We start from the raw sequence: 21,746 nt of genomic DNA on the forward strand, positions 1-21,746 counted from the left end.
ACTGCAGCAAATAATACAAAACTCCAAAATACTAACACACAAATCCCTTTCCTCTATTGAATTCTTGCCAAGCAATGTAATCCAGTTCATAAACCCTAATAAAGGCAAATTAATGTTTCTCACACCCAAAATATTCTCAGACCTGAAACACTTTTTCAATTTTTCATCAGCCAATAACACTACAATAGAAGAAGTAATCCACACAAAATTACTACGTGTAACTATAACCATAATCTGAATTTTTTATCAGCACATTCAAAAAAATCATCAAAAAAAATAGGATTTCTGTGTAGGGCAAATCCATATCAAACTGATGGAGCAAGGAAAGCCATTGCCCTGTCCAACAACCTTACCTTATATGCATCAGCATTTTTTAGAAATTTGCAAACCACATAGCAAACAAAGATGCATGCTTTAACAAAATAGCAATTTTTTTCCACACATCTCACATATAGGACTTAACACAATCTTGCCTTAACGCAACTACAACAGTTAGAACTACCACAGTACCTGATCTGCAATCAGCAAGTCACTGGCCATAATTTCCACAATCTTGATAACTGCCCATTCCTTAAAAGCATCCTTTAGCAGTAGCCACCATACAGAGATTTATGCTATAGTGAAAAAACTTCTTCTGCCCACTATAAAGTCAGACAATGCTATAGGAGATGTTTTACATTCCAGTTATGTCACCAAACTTTGGAACAGGTTATCACTTCCACTAAAACACACAGAAAAATTAAGATTTCAAACTCAATTACATAAAACAAGTCTGATTGATTCCTGGCTATACTCATGTGTCTCACCAGAATAATGTACAGCCTTCAAACCACTACCATGTCTGCAAGGCACCTGGCGTATAGACACCTGAAGCACGTAGTACAAGCTGCTGCTACATCTGTACTATGTCACCTCAGTTTCTTCAAAAATCCTCCCCCCTTCTCCAGTTTCCCTAAATTCTCATTTTTCCTTCTCATCACACACACACACACACACACACACACACACACACACACACACACACACACACACACACACACACACACACACAGGATATTGTTTTGTAGTACCCCGCCATACTATGAGCAGCCTTCATACACACACAAACACACACACACACACACACACACACACACACACACACACACACACACACACACACACACACACACACACACACACACAGTCTTACATCTCCCTACATCATTTCCTAGATGCACACACACGTCTCACATCTCCCTACATCATTTCCTACACACACACACACACACACACACACACACACACACACACACACACACACACACACACACACACACACTCAAAGTGGGATGTAGTGCCAGCAGCTCTGTGCAACTGCAGGCTGCATAGTTTTGCTTCATTTAGCAGTACGCACTTTCCAAAAAATAAAACAGTTTATGCTTTTATGGGTTCCTTTGTAAGTGAGAATACATTTTACATTTTGCCAGTGGTAGATGACAGCAAGGGATGATCATTGTCGAAATTTGAACATTAATTGGGCGGAGGGGAAAAGAAAGCATGCACAAAAATGCTGCCTTGTCCCTCTAGCAGCCAGGTTATGCATACATGCTTCCTGTAGGATTGTGTCGAAATAATCCATCTCCTAAATTTAATAAAGTCTGTGTAGGCATAGTGCAGAGCTTATACGGAGTGTTACTGTGTCTGTGTACACAGTTCTCCATGGCAGCATGCCATGCATATTAATCATGGTGCATTTCCGAGGGAGACCCGTAGGACACGGTTATTGAATCAGTGTAGGGAGTGTAGTGCTAACTGTCTACAGATGAGTAATACACTCCTTGCACTGTCCAGTGGTATTATGGCAATGTAATTTAATTTATTCTTTTTAAACGCAGATTTGCATGGCGCAGAGCACAGCGGTACTAAGCGGTGCCAAGACCACTGCCAGACATCTAAAAATAGAAACCAGGTATATTTAATTAGTGTGTAAAGGTCAAGTTTAATTTGTAGCTGAGTGGGTTTGCACAATGCACTGTGGCACTCAGCTGTGAGGTATTTGTAAAGGTATAGAGAATTTTCAAGTATCCACGTAACTAAATGGTTAGAGTTACAGCCTCATGTGCAATAGGTGCAAGGTTTATACATGAAAGAGCAAGCTAGCATTTTTGAGTGAAATACAAATTATGCAAATTATTTTTAAATAATGGCCTGCCACACTCAGCTAAGCTCTGCTAAGGCCTGCTAAGCCCTGCCAAACACTGCATAAAGACAATAATGCTGAAATTGTGTATGCACTGCTTGGCTCTGCTTAGATGGTTTGCACACTACTATGCACTGCTAAGCATATGGGTTTTAGCACTGCTCAGATGAGCTATGCTAGTTTGCGCACTGCTAAGCAATGCACCACATTTTTAAATATTGCCAAATGGCATGTAAGGGTGGGAAAACAGGCTATAATTAACAAAATAGACAGGAATACAGCATAATCCATTGGAGTTCTGTCTCTGATGGATACAATGGCAGGTGTTGGAGAGGGTTTGCTCTTTCAGGCACAGCAGTGGGGCATTCAGAAGTCCATGGTCATGGTTAGAATCCTTGTCAAAATCCATGAGAGTTAGCTGATGTAGGGAGGTTGCCAGGGCTCAGTGTGCAAGGTGGAGGTCTGGGACCAGCTGGCATGAGACCTCACCAGTGCAACTGGCATCCCATGCACAGGTGAGAAATGTCATCAGCAACCTGAACTGATGGAAGGTGGATCTCTTGGACAACTGTGTCCAAGAATTCTGGGCTTGGAATGTCCCACATGTATGTAAGTACCATTATCTGTGTTTCACCAATATCTAATCATGACTGTCTACTTAACTGGTATGCATAATCGTGTGCTTCTCTCCCAACAGCTGCAGAGGAGAGAACTTGCAACATTGAGGTGCATGCCGAGTGCTTGGCCAGTTTGCGCCATGAGTGTGGTGAGTACAGATGTATTTTCTGTCTATAGTCAAATAAGCAAGACAGAGTAAAGCATTAACTCTAATTAGGTACATGCAGTAAAGATTGTATTGCAATGAATGTGGTTTACACCTGTACTGCAAGAAGTGCATTAACTGTAATAAAGTATTTGCAATAAAAATTTGTACTGCAATAACTGTGGAATTACAGCTGTGTTGCAACACCTGCATAATGACAAATTTTTTGCAATAAAACATGAAATTCGAGCAGTAACTGATTGAAGGTTTCTTTAATAAAGTCTGTTGTGCAATGACTATGGACATAGGGTTGTTTTGCAAGCTATCAATCATTAAAACTGTTCTGCAATCTTCTTTTGGCTTTTCCAAGTTAGGGGTCACCACAGCAGATCATCTGTCTGCTCATCATTGGCAGTAGAGTTTTACGGTGTTGAGTTGCCAGCCCGGCACCCAACCTTCCACGGAAGGCACACCCACTCACGCCTAGGGCCAATTTAGTGTGTCCAATTCACCTACAGTATGTCTTTGGATGTGGGAGGAAACTGGAGCACCTGGAGAAAACCCACATGACCACAGGGAGAACATGCAGACTTCGCACAGAAGGCACCCCAGCCATGGATCGAGCCGGAGAACCTCTTCCTGTGAGGTGACAACGCTAACCGCTGTACCACCGTGGCCACCCATTAAAACTGTTCTGCAATAAAAACACAAATTAGTATCACTACATGCATGAAGTTATATCTAATAAAGTCTGTTGTACAATAGAGCTGTTTTGCATGCAATCAATTATTAAAACTGTTCTGCAATAAAATCACAAAATAGTATCCATACCTGCATGAAGGTATGTCTAATAAAGTCTGTTGTGCAATAGGGCTGCTTTGCATTAAATCAATTATTAAAACTGTTCTGCAGTTAAAACACAAAATAGTATCACCTGCATGAAGGTATATCTACTAAAGTCTGTTGTGCATTAAGTGTAGCTTCAGAATTGATTTGTAAGAATTGACTTATAACAACTGGTCTGCAATGACACATGGACCAATAGCAATAACAACAAGGTAAATCGTGTACAGCAATATTGTATTGTTTTCATCACTGCATGTCAGCTGCAAGCATGTGGTATGGTACTACCATCAGGTATAACAGTGTACTAGTTGTAAACTGCAAATAATAACCCATAATCGGATATTGTTTGTTGACTTCACAGATATTTCAACACACTAACAATGTATTGTGTACACCTGAACTCTATGTAGTAATGTAGACTTTAGCTAGTATCTCTGTCATGTTTGAATGTCATGCATGTGTGTTCAACTGTCACTGCAGTCAGGTATAAAACTGTACCAGTATTTGCAGGTCATATTTTGGTGTCAGGTGAGCTCTAGGCAATATATTAGTCAGTCGGTAATCAGCAGTGACTCAGCAGCTCAGTTTTCTAAATGTTGTGTATGAAGTACATTTTTGCCATACACAGACTAGGGTTTGAATCCAGTGCTATGTAGATGTAAATATTACAGTATCAGTCACATAATGTTTACAGATATTCTCTCCACAGGAACTGCAAGTAAATGGGTGAGGTATCCCATATTATGAGTACATTATTGTGTGTTTACATGCCACGGACTGTTACAATCATTACCAGGAATGTGAAAATACAGCATAAAATGCAGGAAAAAAGTGTAATAATAATAATAAAATAAAATAGAAATAAAACGTGTAAACTTTGGTATGGTTGCATGCTTGTAGTGTGTGTTAAAGGTTGCTGCAGTCAAAAATTACATTTGATGCAGATGTCCTCTACAGTCAATCCTATTGGGTTCTACTCCCATGCCTGCCAAGCAAGGCATGATAGTTTACTGTCTGTACTTTACACATACATGCCTCTCAAGTGTCACACTGTCACTGAATTTAATTAATGTTGTGTAATCCCTCTGTCACAGATGTATCATCAACATGATTATGTAAATAGAAAAGTAACACTACATCAGCACACAGTACACCTTGGTAGTTATATAGGTATACCTGATATGCAAGTGGTCTGTGTAGTTGTGTGCTTGCAGTTGTTACTGCTTGGCCCATGCTGTCCCATGCAGATAGCTTGAGAGGTATGTACAAGCTACAGCAGCTATAAGGCACTTTTACACATAAATAAAGGACAGACCTGTAGAGTAGATAGCAGTACTGGGGGAGTCCTTGGTGGTCTAGTGGTTAGGATTCAATGCTCTCACCGCTGCGGCCCGGGTTTGATTCTTGGTCAGGGAGGCTTCAAGGGTGGGAGGATGGCATAATGATTAAGGTGCTTACCTTTCAGACACAAGGAGCAGGGTTTGATTCTCATGGGTCTATATCAGAAGAGTGAAAGTTCACAAGAATGAACACTCAAACATTGAAAAAGCACAAACATCGAACTTGATATTGTGGGGGGCTGTGCCCCCCACACCCCCAGGTAAATATATATTCCAACTCCGAGTTTGCACTACAGTGAGGAAAGGGCAAATATTCCTATCCTCACTGTACTGTGACCCCAGAAATAGTGTTTCGATGTCCGGCATTTTCGATCGGAAGAGCGTTTGTTCTTGTGAACTTTCGCTCTTCTGATATAGACCCGATTCCCACATGGAGTAATTGGCTAGGCTTGAAATGGCTCACAGGGGCAGTTAGCCTAGTACTAAGCTATGAAACATATAAAGCTATATAGTCTATAACAGTATTAATGGACTGTATTTCTCTCTTCCTCTAGACCCCTTATCGTCCAATATTATTTATTGTTATTCATTGGTTATGGTTTGCTATTAACATATGTTGTTCCATAAACATTATTTTGGGGCATGTTTTTTATTATTGTTATGTATTACAATGGTTGCATATTAACATATCTTGTTGAATTACCTATTCTTTTGGCCTTATGTTGTAACTGTTACTGGCATGCTGCTTATATACTGACTGTTCTGTTATTTATTGTTGTGTTTCACATAATATGCATTGAAATGTAATGGGGTTATTTCCAAAGTTCTGGCATGCTGTTATTGCTAACAATGGCTTTGTTCATAACTAACATATATGTATTGCTTTACCTCCATAACCACAGCGTGTCAGGTTAGGCTGGTTCCTGCTGATCCACCTACCCTACCTCAGCCATCCTTTGGCACCAGGGCCCAGCATATCTGGGACCAAAGCCAGTGGTGTCCCCTCCACTGGACCTGTACCACCTTCAGGGGAAACCACCTCAGGTGATGGGGCCTGTCCCCCTCGGGAGTGGTGGCGGAGGGACAGTAGACACCAAAGATAGACTATCGGCCATGGTGCACAGGATTGCTCATAGGAACTATGAACATCACCTGTGCTGGATTGAGGGCAGACTTGTCAACCTGGTGGGACCAGGTGGCCCTCATGGCCAGCCTCCAGCACAGCCACGTTCAGGGCAGTGAAGAAGCAGTGTAGACTGCCCATGGGTGGGGACCTCAGTCATGCTGCTGCCATCTGGAGGTAAATGCACTTCGGATTCCACACTACCGCCCCATCCAAGGTGTTTACCTCCCTCATGTGTCACACACCACCCCCTGTCTGCTGTCTTGTCTGTCTGCAATTGCATTCTCACCTACCCGACTTACCTCCTCATAAGTACCCATATCCCTTCCCCAACTTTCCACTCTCTCCTTATAAAACAAAATGGGCACCTGTCCCAGAAAAAAAGATATTGCCCCATAAATAGCTCTCCATTTCACACATGTCCACTGGACACAACTAATTTGGTCCAATTGATTTGACAACACATGTATGTTGTCCTCACCCCTCTCTCTGGGGTTTGAGAATCCAAATTCATCCACAAAATCTGTCAAAATGAACAGCTGTTACTGTACAAGAAATGGAAAGCTATGGTCCTTCTCTACATCTGTCCTGCACATCCCTACCTGCCTTTCACTATGTTTTCCCCCTGCTTGCCCTGATTTCACCACTGTCCTATCAATCCCTTTTTCTTTTCTTTTGAAATTATTAGTGCAGATTTGAGCAGAGTGAAACAGAGTGCTGTGACACACCACACAGCACAAACCCACTTAAATGAGCTTTAAAGTACCTTAATGATCCTATGTGTTTCTCACAGTGTTAGGTAGATGTATAAAAGTATCTCCCCACCATGTTTCAGACCCACGCCCCTGTCAACTACAGCCTACTGCACTAATCCACTAGGCCACACAGATCTTAAGTAAAGCAGGTGTTTCCAGCAATACATACTGATTGCCACTGACAGGCTGCAATCAAATCTAATGTGACAAATGGGAGTGTACATGGGATGCAAAAATATATCAGTAGACAGCCAAATAAATTATAATGGCAGTATGTGAGGCCTGTGATAGCAGTTAATGTTCCCTTTTACCTGAAACATCTGCAAACACACCTGCTAAAGCATCAATGGCAGAATACATATGTTCAAATGGTACCCTGCTGCAGAACAACTGCCTTTGAAAGCCATGCACATACTGATGGATGCAGACATGTGTCAGAGCACATATATCTGGCAAATACACATGTTGCAGCACTGACTCAGTAATACAGTCTGTTAAATGCCTTGCCTACAGACCTTTTTATGATACACTGCCCTGGGTTTGAATCCTGTGTATTGCACTTCAATTATATTGTTGTGAGCACAGCAAGTAATGACTGAGTCATGCAGTTTTAATCCCCATAGTTTACTGCTACTGCATTATCAGCGACCCAGTTTTGCAAGACTCAGGCCTACAGGCAGGGACACACTGCACATATTCGTATAGCCTAACCATATCTTGTGGACTACTCTGCTATTGGCAGTGCCAATTTGGCACTGTTGCATAACAGATGTACTTTAAGCACATGCCTCGATTGGACTGTAATGAGTGCCCTTACCCTGGGTATGCTGTAATGACAGGGCTTCCACAGCTGCCACAGTTAAACGTACAGCTTGCAGGTGTCCAAAGTGTTCACACTCCCCCCATTGTGTCCTAGGCTGAACATACCTCCCAAACCCCTATAACAAGGGATCCAGACATAGCCATACATAAAGGGGGGTGGCAAAGGCCCAGAGATAGGTACATGTTTCACAGTTTGCCCCTACAAAGATTGTAAATTGATAGAATAGCAGCTACTGCATTGCCATGCATATTCTGATGGGTATGAAGTGTGATGCTCACATGTCTCTCGCTCCTTTTTTACCTCAACCCACAGTGATTGCCAGTGGACTGTCAGATGACCACAATGTCATGGGACACTGTGGACATACTTCATACATCTCTACAGTGAAAAGTATTTGTATGTACCCTCTGCGATGATGTAGTCTCCACACCTCAGTAATATCCATCTGAGAAACTAAGAAAGGGGCCAAGGCCTACATGAAGGCCTTATATATTGCACTGTGGTGCCATGTCACTGGCTTGTGATAGTGCAATTAAGCTGTTTTGGATACAATTAGAAATACTGAGTCACAGATAGGTGCACAGGCAACTACCTGTTAATGATCATTACCTACAAAAGACAAGCAACTGCTTATGGGGAACAGGTCTGTATCTGATTTTACTCACACAGACAGCGTATGTGCATAGCATTTGCAGAGGAACATTTCAGAAAAAGGAATAGATCACTCTATCAGGTATGTACTACATTTCCCCATAAAACAGGATGCAGATGGGAGGATAGTGGTATGGGAAACAGGGAATAGGGATTAAAACAGTAGGCTTGTATTAGATCTGTGAGAATGACATGTCAGTGCTGCTCACCTGCTGTCCAACACGTACAGGCATCCCTCTCAATTTGCCCTGCTGTGCATCACATCTCTGCTCTGTCCCTGTCCATCCCTCCTACAATGGCCAGCTGTTGTAGTACAGATATTGGAGTACACGTAAGACATAATGACAGTAAGTAAAGGTATATACTCCTGTAACATCAAACTTTGTACTGTAATTTACCTTTTATCAGTCTGTCAGTGTCCCTGAATGTCCCTGATGTACTATGGCTAAGTCTCTGTTTCATGGACATTCATTCCTGTCTGGTTGAGAGCTATATCTAACATACCTTTCAACCTCCTAGAGTAAGATATGAGGACAAAGCCATATTTACTGAGGGGACAAAGGTCCAAACTCAGTGACAGAGTATACATATTCCCCATACAAAGTAAGAATGTGATTAGAGTAACATATATTACTGTAGCATAAGTGTTGTCTGAGGAGTCTGATGGGTGACAGTTAGATTATGTGTCAGTTTTCTGACAGCAAACATCAATCAGTGGACAAGCATTTGTCAGACATCCACAAGTTTGTGAAAGAAGGACCACATCTATGAGGCAAACATGGTGACATTCTGGAAACATCTGCATAGTTGAGAGGTATGATGCCTACAGGGTAACATATACAACAGCAGGTATACATTGCTGTCTGTTACTGTGGCACACTGGTTTGGCTGGACTGTCCCCATATAGTTGTTGGAATAATTCACTACTATTTGTCTGACAGTGGCTGTATCACATATTAGTGGGCATTTACCTGTAGGGGACACACCACAGTACACTGTAGTAATGGCTGTTGAGACATGCAGCAGAATCTGTCACAGCACACAGGGACATTACCCAGTATTGCTACTATCTTGGTGATAGTCACACATGTAGTGTGTCACCACAAGTTGGATGCTGTGAGATAAGAACCTCTACCTATCTAGTATAGCACATTATAGCTTGCAGTATTTATCACGTGCAACACACTGTTTATCTGATAGTACACTGTCAGCCAGTGCTATTAAGGTGGATGGCATCAGCAGGCCTTGTAACAGAGGTCAGTGTTGAAGCCAGCAACTAGTCACTGGCCATAAAATGCATAACAATTATATGGAATTAGCTTATAGAGGCTTGTCTGAAGTACTGCATGGGGATATATTTACACACACAAGTTGGATGCTGTAAGATTAGAACCCTTACCTATCTAGTATTTTGCACTAGAGCTCATAATACTTATCACATGCACCACACTGTTTATGTGACAATATGCTGTCAGCCAGTGCTCTTAAGGTGTATGACATCCTCAGGCCATGTAGAGGAAGGAATTTAGAGGCCAGTAGCCAGTCATAGGGCCATAAAACTCATGCCATTTCATGGAGACAGCCCATATGGCCACGTCCATAGTGTTGCGAGGGAATATATTGATACAAACACACACACACACACACACACACACACACACACACACACACACACACACAGTTGGAAGATGTGAGATTAGAACTCCTACCTATTTCCTATTACACACTACAGCTCACAGTACCTATCACACATGCCACAGGTTATGTCTGCTATATATGTGGATGCAGGCACAGTACTTGTGAAGTACACAAAGTGGCCTTGTGTTAGACAGCATGTGTGGCCTACAGAGTGATACTGATTGGTACTGTTATTGTATCTAGTGGCTTATGGGTGGGATACTTGGTATTATCCCTGCTATTTGTGTATACTTACCAGTCTGGCCATATGTGGCTGTTTGCAGTTTGATAGGCAGACATGTGGCCAGGGACAATATGGGCTGTCCAAGGAATGCATTGCCCTCATTGGACATTACAACACCTGTGTACCTATGTCTCTCTGCAGGATGACAACTGGCAGGCTCAGGAGTCTGTGGGTGAGTGGATTATGTACTGTTACGGCCTCAGTCTGTTGCCATCAGACAGTTGTTGTGATGTTTATGTAAAGATAACTCCAGCATTCAGGGGTATGTGGGAACATTCGTACATCCACATCCATATCTACATAGTTTGTATAATAAGGCTGTCTCCTTAAATGTAGTTGTGTGTCAGTAATGTAACTGTGTTATGTAGAAGTATGTGGGGAGTCTATGTAACATTGTACTTTATATAGTTAGGTATACTTCTTGTTTTATATATATATATATATATATATATATATATATATATATATATATATATATACACACATGTGTGGGACACATACTGATAGAGACACTGATCAAGCATGAGGGGGATAGGGAGAGACAGATATGTAGATGTAGCTGTATTTATGTACAGACATACTTCCACATAGCAGGTCTTTGTGAGGTAGAGGCAACAGACTTGGTCTCAAGTTAGCTAAGTGTAGAAGGATGCCAGTGTGATTTTCAGTACTTACAAGGTGACTCCAGGTCAGAGCAACCTGTACTCCAGTCCAGGATTATTGTGTGCTGCAGGGCATTAGCTGCTGCACCTGGTACCACAGTACTGCAGCTGCCTGATATTGTCAAATGCTTTCCCCAGCTGTTTGCTGACCTTAATATGTGACTCAAACTTCAGAACTGTAGAGAGCCTCACAGACTCTCCAGACTCTTGCTGCATATTTTTGGTCTGTTTCACATAGCATTGTTGTTTTCTGGCACATTAGTGGCAAATCAGTCATGACTGAAGTAAATTATTAACGACAGATATTTGAGTTTCAGACTCAATGCACAGCTGGAGAGTCATAAAATGCAGGACCTGTTATTCTATCCACATTCTATGTTTGTAGGAGCCAATATTTAAAACCTGTACCAAGTTGTGGGCCTTGGTCCCACTTTTATTCACTTTATTTGGCCAGATTACCTGCTGTAAGAGGTTAAGAGGTTAAGAGGTATGATGTGACTGGGGTACACGGTGAAACACCACATACAGGGTTACAATCTGCATACTTTTCCCTGTACATGTTTTTGCAGAATTTCTAGCATTCTGCCCCATATCTCTGCTGTGTTCTTCATACATTTGTGGTTTCACGGTGCTATACTGTAGTCGCTGACTTGTTGTACCTACTGACACATTTAACTGATGGCCTTAACATCCTGCAGCTACTCTGACCTGTTGCAGACTGCTGTTATTCTAGCCACCCGCTAGGTTACTCAGGACATGTATAATGTCTGTCTGTAGGTATGGCCTTTTGTGCCCCCATTCACTCCAGCTTTGTCCAGCTTTCTTGCAGTAACAGATTGAGGGGTTATGACAGTCTGTGGGACTACCACCATATGAGTACCTCACATGCAAAAGAGGTTGGATGCTGCCAGATTCAAACCATCACAAACCATCACACATGATGCTGTCCCTGGCCCACTGAGCCACACCGGCCACCAGACAGAGAAGTTTCCTCCCTCACACTGTGAACAAGATAGAGGAATTGTCTGTTCTGCTGGTATATCATTGCAGACTTACTGTTGCAGCAGTTGCATGGCAACACTAATATGTTTGTAGTGGGGGACGACCAGCCTATGCCCTGCTGGCATAGACAGTTATGCATCTGCCCTGTGACCCCACTGTTTGGCATCTATCTTGACTATTGTCATGGAGTTTCCTGCCATGTGGCCTAGTGGCTATTATGGGCCACATACTAGTGAACAGAGTAACTGGTGTCCCAAGTGGCTGTTAGATCTCTACATATAGCCCAGTATCCCACTATAGATCTCTGCAAGTAGCCCAGTAGCACACTATATTTAGCCCACTATATTCCATTGTATTCATGTGGTAGGTCCATACATATGCTACTATATTGTAGTACCCCTTACAAATGGTGTACAGGAGAGTGACTTTCCTTACGAATGTAGCAGTTGACAATCCTGTAGTTTGGGGCTGACTCTGTATGATACGGGCAGTCTACAGCCAATACATGGTGAAGTACAGGTTGTGTGGCCTAACTGGCATCAGTTTTACTGATATGTATGCGAGTTGGAGTATGGTGTCAGTCTCTAGGGCCCTAGGTTGTCAGTCCATATGCTGTGTGTTGTCTCTTGTCCAAGTCCAGGCATATTGGGAATGCCTGTTTGCCTACAGGGACAGCCTAGGGGGCTCCTCCTCCAAATCCCCTTGTGGGTGTGGTGTGATGACCTAGGCACTGGTATCTCTTTCTGTTACTGATTCTGCTGCAGCTGTTTATGCAGGATCATATTGTGTAGCATGGCACATACTGTGAACATCTGTGGACATGTGGCTGGAAAGTAGTGCAAGGCTCCACCTGATATATCGAGGCACTGGAACCATGACTTCAACAGTCCAAACTCATGCTCTATCATGTTACTGGTTCATGCGTGTGCCTTGTTATGGCTTTCTGCATTGGGTGTGGGTGCATTTCTGATGGGTGTCATCATCCACAGTTCCAGTGAGTAGCCAGCATCACCAAGTAAATGGCCGTGTGGGATGTCCCCACTATCAAACATCTGGTACAGCTCTGATGCATGCCGGATATGGGAGTCATGATAACTGCCAGGGCTGCCAGCACAAACATTCATGGTAATGCCTGGGCATTGCACACAACCTGGCAGTTGATGGAGTGATACCCCTTGCAGTTGACATAGATTCTACCCTCTTCAGCAGGTGGTGCCTTGGTGTGCACAAGAGTGCAATCTTTGGCACCCAATACCTCAGGGTAGTGTGCTACATGGTAGAAGAGCCGCATACTGCTGGCCCTCTCCTCAGGGGATTAGGAAGATAAATGTGGTCATGGCATGTGGTAGCATGACATCCCAGAACTGGTGGAGTACCCTGGAAGCAGATGCCTGTGAGATCCCATCACATCCCCAGGTGGTCTTTGGAAAGTACCTGTAGCTAGTATCCTGAGGGTTACATATACCTTTGCTTCCACTGGGATGGGTTCCCTTCTGTTGACTCTGGGTCTGAGTTGAGGGTGGCAGAGCTCAGTGAGTTATTATAATATGTCCCTGTCTACCCTGTAGTGCTCTACAATCTCCAGCTCATGTAGCTCCTGGTAGGTTACTCTGGGCCTGAACACTCTTCTCCTTCTCAGTCTAGGCCTATGGTCAGGATCAGCAGCAGCTGCATTGACCTCAGCATCTAGCACATACATATGTAGCAGACCTGCAGCAGCCCTTAGGATTCTCTAGGTTAAAATTCCCAAGTATGTACTCCAGTGGTGCAGAGTATAGGGAAATATCAGATTGTAGGGTGTATGCATACTTTATAGTGCTCTGCTGTAGGTGTACTTCATGTGATTGGCTAGCTATGATGCAGTCAACCTGCCAAGTAACTCATTAAGGGGTTTATTGGCCCTAGTTTAAGTGAAACAAGATTCATCAGTAATTAATATATCACTGGCTTTCTCAGCCAATTTTTTTTTTTGAGACTGACTTTCTTGCTGCGCAAACCCATAACACAAAGATAAACAAAGCTAAGCAGTCAGTAGACACAGCCCCATGAAGGGTCACACTCAGCAGGGCTGCATGCCATGCAAATGTACACAAACCCACTGAAAACGTGCCCCTAAGGTATACAAGGCTTAGTAGTCAGCAAACAGCTCCCCTGCTGAGCAGAGAGGAGCACTGCACAAACAGGTGCCACTGAGCTCCAATGCGCTTAAAAGTTTGCAGACACACCCCCTTTTGATGTCAGCTACCTTTTCTGTGGACCTCAACATAGTCCAGTGCCTACACAGATGGGATCTGCAAACACAGATACCTATTTGTGCTATTCACCAACCCCAGCTCATTTGCATACAGATCTGTGCACAGTGCCTTGCAACTATACTGTTTCAGGCTTTGCCTCATTAGCAACCACAGCAGTCCTACACTGTACATACTCAACACAGGGTCTGCTAATGCATTACTGTTACATACTCACAAATTCTGTTTTTTACAGTATTTTTTTTTCCATAAAGGCATGTTTGGGCACTGCAGCATGCCACGCAAACATACCCAGGGTATTAAAAAAATTATTTTACATTATTTTTCTGCCATTGTAACTACACTTTTGCAGTCCCTGGTGTCATTTTTATATCCTGTACATGGAAATTTTCCATGTACATTACAGACACCAACATGGCATCTGCACGACTGCTTCCCTGCTTGCTGGATCACTCTACCTTCCTCATTTGCATGCATTTTACCTACTTATGAGGTGATTTGCATGACACACACTTCCATGCTTGCATACTGCTGCACGCCTCTCAGCTTCCTTTACTGATTCGCACATCTGCCTATTTCCATGTAAGCAACATGCCACTATGGCTACACAGTAAATAAGTCAGTGTAGGCTTTATTAACCTCCCTCATGTCTTTTTGTTGCTTAAGAGAAAAGGGATAATGCAGGACAGATGCAAGAGAAAAGTGACAGTATTGCCCTTTTCTCAGAAATGTGGCAGCTGATTTTACTGAGTAGATTTTGGTGTGAGTTGCAAAATACTGTAAAGTTTCTGTGTCTTTGAAGTAGGATAGGCTGAGCAAAAAATAAAAGATTTTCAAGATCTGTTGATTCTGAGAGCTATTGAGTGTGATTGAGGTTATGATTCAAGGTGTTGGCATCACACACACACACACACACACACACACACACACACACACACACACACACACACACACACACACAGACACAGGCATGCACATGCACAAATGCACACATATGCGTGCACACACACACACACACACACTCACATATACACACACAGACACACACACACACACACACACACACACACACACACACACACACACTCAAACTCGCAGATCATATACTCTGTACCCTGTCTAACCACTGCTTTACTACCTTTTTTTAAATTCCATACCCTAGTACTGTTTCTCAGTTTCTCTCCTCTGTGTCACATTGCTGGCACCTTCTTGCACCACACAATGAGATAAGTTGAATGGTCAGTCAGATAGGATGAAGTATAAATATATAAATACATACAATTAGTACATCTGTGCTTAAAAATGCAGCATTTATATCCCAAAGAAACTATGACTATGACATTATAGACATTAACATTCCAAAGACATAATTGCTTAAATAAGTTCTTCTTCACTAATTTGTTCCTTGCTCATGGGAAGAAGAGAAGCAGAGCTACAGTAAAATAAATAACTAAATAAATAAATAAAACAATAGCAAGAGCAAAAGAAAGAAGTCAACACATTACAATGTCATTAGCATCACTGCAAATTTTTTGGAGCAAACTATATATACACTAAGTAACAACTTTCAGTCTTGCAAAATAAATAAACCTGTTATAAACTAATAGCTCTAACACAATTCTCATTTGGCATGGAAAGGTAAATTGACTGACCTGACTTTTTTGTTGTTTGATCCCTAAATACATCACCTGCCTTACTACATGTAATCACACTACCCATTCTGTCTTTGCAAACTTTGTTCCAACAGAAATTTAAGGAGACAGCAGAGGGAAGGTGTGTGTGTGTGTGTGTGTGTGTGTGTGCGTGTGTGTGTGTGCGCGTGTGTGTGTGTGTGTGCGTGTGTGTGTGTGTGTGTGTGTGTGTGTGTGTGTGTGTGTGTGTGTGTGTGTGTGTGTGTGTGTGTGTGCCTGTGTGCGTGTGTGTGTGCACGTGCATGTGCACGTGCGTAGGAATCAGCATAACCAATCTTGAATGCTTTTCTGAAATAATCTTGTCTGTTTCTTTTGCAAAGTTTTCACTCTTCTTCTTTATTTTATTTTTTACTTTTTAGAGCAACTCAATTAAAAGCATTCTTATTTTTTTTAAATCTTTTTTATTTATATTTCTGTGTGGGAAAGGATACAATATGTGAGTTTGCTAAAATGGGTTGTCCAAATGCAGAGTCAAGGGAGATGCATAGATATCCTAGCCCAGTGGACAGTATGGTATGTACAGCTTTCCCAGCCTTAGCCGCAGGGACATTTCACTAAAAAACAGAGGACATACTAACAGTATTGCATGTGTCAGCCTCATGTATTCTCAACAAGTACAATGTAAAAGGGAAGGTAATCCACTGTGAAAAGGTCTGCAGAAGCAGCAAAATCAACAGCAAACAAGATAAAATCCACAGAACCAACCATGGCAGTCTTAGATAAAAATTGTAGTTTTATAGAAGGTTAGCGCTTTCATGCTCCCCTGAGCACTTATTCAGACCAATACAAAAAAGTTTAAAACACACTCAAAATAAATATTAAAACACAAATCACATGACCAATGTAGTCAACAGTTATTTAAATAAACGACAAGCCTTTAAAATAGGCTTTAAAGGTGCATACCCATTTAACCCTGGATGTACATCCACCTGTAGTCTCAGTATCCATCTAGTCTCTCTCTGTTCCACTACATTGTTGATATCTCCCAGCCGTGACACTTGTTCTACCTTTTCTAATACTCTAAACCTAAAATTATGTATAACACCTTCCTCATGGACATGTTTAGCCAAAGCATTCCTCAGATCCCTATTTCTAATGGCCAGTAGATGCTCCCTTATTCTCTCTTTTAATATCCTCACAGTTTTTCCTATATAAAAGCATGAACATGCTTGGCAACAAGCTAAATAAACCACATTAATGTTAAAACATATAGTTCTAACTTTAAAATTATACTGTTGATTTGTTACAGGATGTACAAATGTACTATTGCAATCTATATACTGACAGTAACTACAACTACCACTAGGTGTTGTACCCCCAATGGCTTTTGCCTTATTCTCATTCTATTGTCATAACACAAAATTCACTTGAGAGAATGTTTATTCTTAAACACAAAGTTTGGTTGTGGTCCCACAACAATACCTATCTTGACATCTGACAATAAAACTGGCCAATTCTTTTTTATTATATCACAAAAAATAGCATCGTCATTAATTTAGTGCATCAAAAAACATACTTTATTTTCTTGACTCCCACTAGCCATCTGTCTCTGATCTCATGCTATCTGTCCACTTGAAAAATAGGATCAAGCTGTAGTATTCCCTGTTTGGACATCCCTGGTCTTGGCCCTCACTTCACATTTTCTATGACCCCTGTCTTTGAACTCTTGTGTCAAGGTGGTCAAATTAGACTCAAAACATTTTTTGTTGGCTGTTCAATCTCGAAACCCTCATCCCTTGTCCTTTCAATACATTTTTGAACACTCTAGATGGATGCATACTGTCCCTTCTCAATGTGGTGTTCACTCGACATGGTTTCCTATTATCTGGTGGCTAACTTATCACTCCCTAACTTGAAAACCTCTACATCTAAAAAATCCATACTAGTGTTAGAGTATTTATACGTAAATTTAAGAAATGTAGTTGTAGTGTGGAGATAATCTACAAACACTGGAATCAGTTCTTCCCGTCCTTGCCACAAAAGAAAAAGGTAATCCACAAACCTTTTCAAAAATATAATATATTTGGACAACTGTTGTTATTCAAAACATATGTTCATTCCCATTGGGACATAACCAAGTTCGCATAACTATTGGCACTGGGTGTGCCCATGGGTACACCCTGCTTCTGCCAATAGTACACCCCATCTAAAAGAAATATCTTATGTTCCAAAATGAGGCTGACTAATGAACAAATCAACATTATCTTAACCTCATTAAAACTACTGTGTTCCTTAACTCATTAACCCAGTGTACATTCTCATGGTGCCTATGTGCTTAAACCTGAGTATGCCATGAGAAGATACAAATTACAAGCAGTCACCCCTGAGTGCCTTCCACAAGCGAGAAAAAATGTACTGCAGATTTTTAGTTCACCTTAATGTAAAACACACTGAAATCGTAACTGAATGTGTAATTTAACTTATATAGTTAAGATTCAGGGTGTTTTTACACTAAGGTTACATTAAAGTTCTTGTAGAAAATCCAGTTTAAAAGTTTGCGATAAAGCAACTGGTGGCAACCAAGCGGAGTCTTGGAATCCAAGCCACCACTTGCATAACACCTCCACCCCCAAACTAAATTTCTTTTGTTTCCCCCTAATAATAAAGAGGGTCCAGCAGCAGGTATTTCTTTTCTTTCTACAAATAATTGAAGATTTTACCTGCTACTGGATCCTCTGTTTTATTTTCCGCACTCCAGGATTTCACAGACCGCCATATAGGCACTACCCAGAGTTCCCGTTCAGCTCGGAGAAACAACTACCTTCTTTTCCTTCCAGTAGGTTTTTTTTTTTTTTTTACTAATCTAAAACTAGAAACTTAGAATCTAGAAAATGGGATAGGAACCACTGTACATGGATGAGAACTGCTCAATTAGCACAGCCCAGAAGGTGGGGGAAAGGTATGAAATTCAGCCAGCCTCATGGTTCTTTGATGCGGTTTTTCTTTCATCTTTTGACCGGCATTCTGCAAGGGAATGAAGAAGGTGTGCCAGCGACCTCAACAATATCATTGTTATATGAAGAATATGCTTCAGCACCACAAACCTTTTACAGAATTAATATGTTCTGTGCAGTTTGTACTGGCTGGTGCTGCTGATTTACTCATTTGTATTATTTTTAATATTAACTTTTGTCGTAATTCACATGCCTCAAACACCGATACTGCAAGCCATCTCTAAAGCTCTTTTTAATCCCATAATGCTGCAGCAAACATATCAGTACGTCCATCTTTCAGTTATGATGCCCTTTGTTTTTTTTTCCTTGTTGTCGTCCAAAGACTGCCCTCTTGTAGTTTAATGCCTCCTCAACACACACACACAATTATGCATAAAGCACAAAACTTCTAAGTTGCTGCATGGAATAAAAACACTGGCATGCAGCTCCTGGAACTATTTCCCTGACTCCTGTTGCTGTACGTATTTATTTTGCAGAAGCAGCACAGAATCACATTTCACTGTGTTGTCTTCTACAAAAGTTCAAGAGCTTACCATTCTGCAGTTGATTGTGGGCCGATAACGGATGCATAACGAAAGTACAGCCTTTCAAAGCTAATGGCTTTTTAAAACAGTTTTATACACTTTCTTAGAAGTTATATTTATGGTTTTCCAGAAATTTAGTGGGAGTCAGGACACAAGCAAAAGGTGAGTAGGTCAAGGTATCATGTCCTGTAAGAACATTCTTGAGCTTATTATGGTAGAGTGAACAATCACAGTAGTTTACTAAAATTAACGATTTCTTTGAGCTGCTTTATTGGCCAAGTGTTTGTGTGTGCTGTGTGTTTTGTAGTACATTGCAAGAATGTCTTACACTGTGCTGAAAAGTTTACATGCTACTCTGAGGTTAAGTGAAATGTGCATTGTCATCGTCTGATCTCACATTAAAAGAAAAAAGTTTAAAGAAAAAAATTAAAGTGATTCAAATGAACAGGATGTTTAGATCTACTAGAAAGTGCACGTTTCAGAATAAAGTTCATAACAAATAACTTAAAATTAATAAATGCCAGTCTGAGTGAGATAGTGTTTTTTTAATGTTTATGAAGTGTGTAAAGTAGTATGGACTGATTTTTGTTTTCTTTACTATTAATGCATTGCTGCTTTCAGAATAATCTTTGCTGGTATGAAAAGTGTGTGATCCTCTTACAAACTTTATGTAAAAAGCACAGTTAGAACAGACTGGTTATTTTTATCTTTCATTAAAAGTTATGTTTGAAACTTTTGCCATGTTTTTTTCAAGCATCATGCTTGATTAACATCTCATTTTGAGAGCCCTCTTTGGGTTTGACAGTGAGTGGGCATGGACTATATTTTTGAGGGTGCATATTTTAGTATTGAGATGTAAACTGTATTTGTTAATTGCAAGGATTTTAGCTTGGTGTTGGAGTTTATTTGGGTAGTAGCTCTGAAAAGAGTTTGGAGTATTTGTTTGTGTTGCAAGGATGATATCTCCACATTGGGAGTTTCGGATGGGTTCCTTATTTGTTTTATGACTTTGTGGGTCATTATTGCATTGCTTGTCACAAAATGTATCATCCTGTGAACAGAATGTTGAGCTAGTAAAATGAACAGGAGAATTTCCTCCATATCGGTTACCATTTCAGTGGTAATGTAACTGTTACCCATGTTCATTTTATTGTTTTTATTTGAGCAGACTTTCAGCACTAAATCCTCTTTGTATCTCTCTATGTTTAGTTAGTTGACATTGGCTATTTTCCATGTATGGGCCATGGGTCTTGTTGGCAAGAGAAGATAACCATTGTTGCAGAACTCTTGGCCACGTGTTTATGAAGACTTGTACCTCTCAACATTATTTAGGTGCTTGCAATGATGCAAATAGGTGAATATGTATAGATATCATGAGCTATACATATTTTTTGGTTGTTTCTGATGTTATGACTATGAGCAATATTTCCTTAGAAATAGCAATATCTCAAGAATGGTCGCCCCTACATTTGGAAGCTAGAATGAAGCATTTGGTGTGAAATGTGTGTTGCATAAGTTATTGATGAATGCTAAAAAAATTTATAGAAAATATAAATTCTTTCTCATGAATTGGAAGCTTGTTCCAGAGAAGTGGCAGTCTCTAGGTGATGAGATTGGAGCTCTGTTTTATGTGAATTGGAAGTTTGTTCCAGAGGAGTTGCCTTGGAGATAGTCGAGATGACCTGCTCTCTTCTGGCCCCGCATAAATATCAGGGAAATTAAGGTGGTGATTCTAGCTTTAGAATCACAACATCACTTGTGGTCTTCAGTTGTGGGTCATGTGGCAAATGTTTCATTTTAGTGCTTGTGTATAATTGGATATACTACTGAGGGGGACGTTGCGGGCGATGTTTTATTTTGGTTAGTGTGCATACTTGGAAGGGTTGCTGAAGGGGTTGTCGATGGAAATGTTGCATTCTAGTGCTTGTGCATAGTAGGACAGACTGCAGAAGGGGTCACTGGGGAGATCTTTTATTTTGGTTCTTGGGCATGCTCATCCAACATCAGATAAAGAAGGTGTGTACTAACCATAATGTTCCATCTGTGTTCTCATTTTAGTGCTTGTGTATACTTGGACATAGTATTGAAGGGGTCATTGCGGGGAATGTTTCATTTTGGTTTTTGTGCATATATGGGCATACTACTGAAGGAATCTCATGGAAAATGCTTCAGATGGGTGCTTGTGCATACTTGGACATACTGCTGCAAGGGTCACATGGCAAAAGTTTCATTTTAGAGCTTGTGTATACTGAGATAT

The sequence above is a fragment of the Protopterus annectens genome, chromosome 3.part1, assembly GCF_019279795.1.
Source record: "Protopterus annectens isolate FY-2018-M chromosome 3.part1, PAN1.0, whole genome shotgun sequence".
Lineage (NCBI taxonomy): Eukaryota > Metazoa > Chordata > Ceratodontiformes > Protopteridae > Protopterus > Protopterus annectens.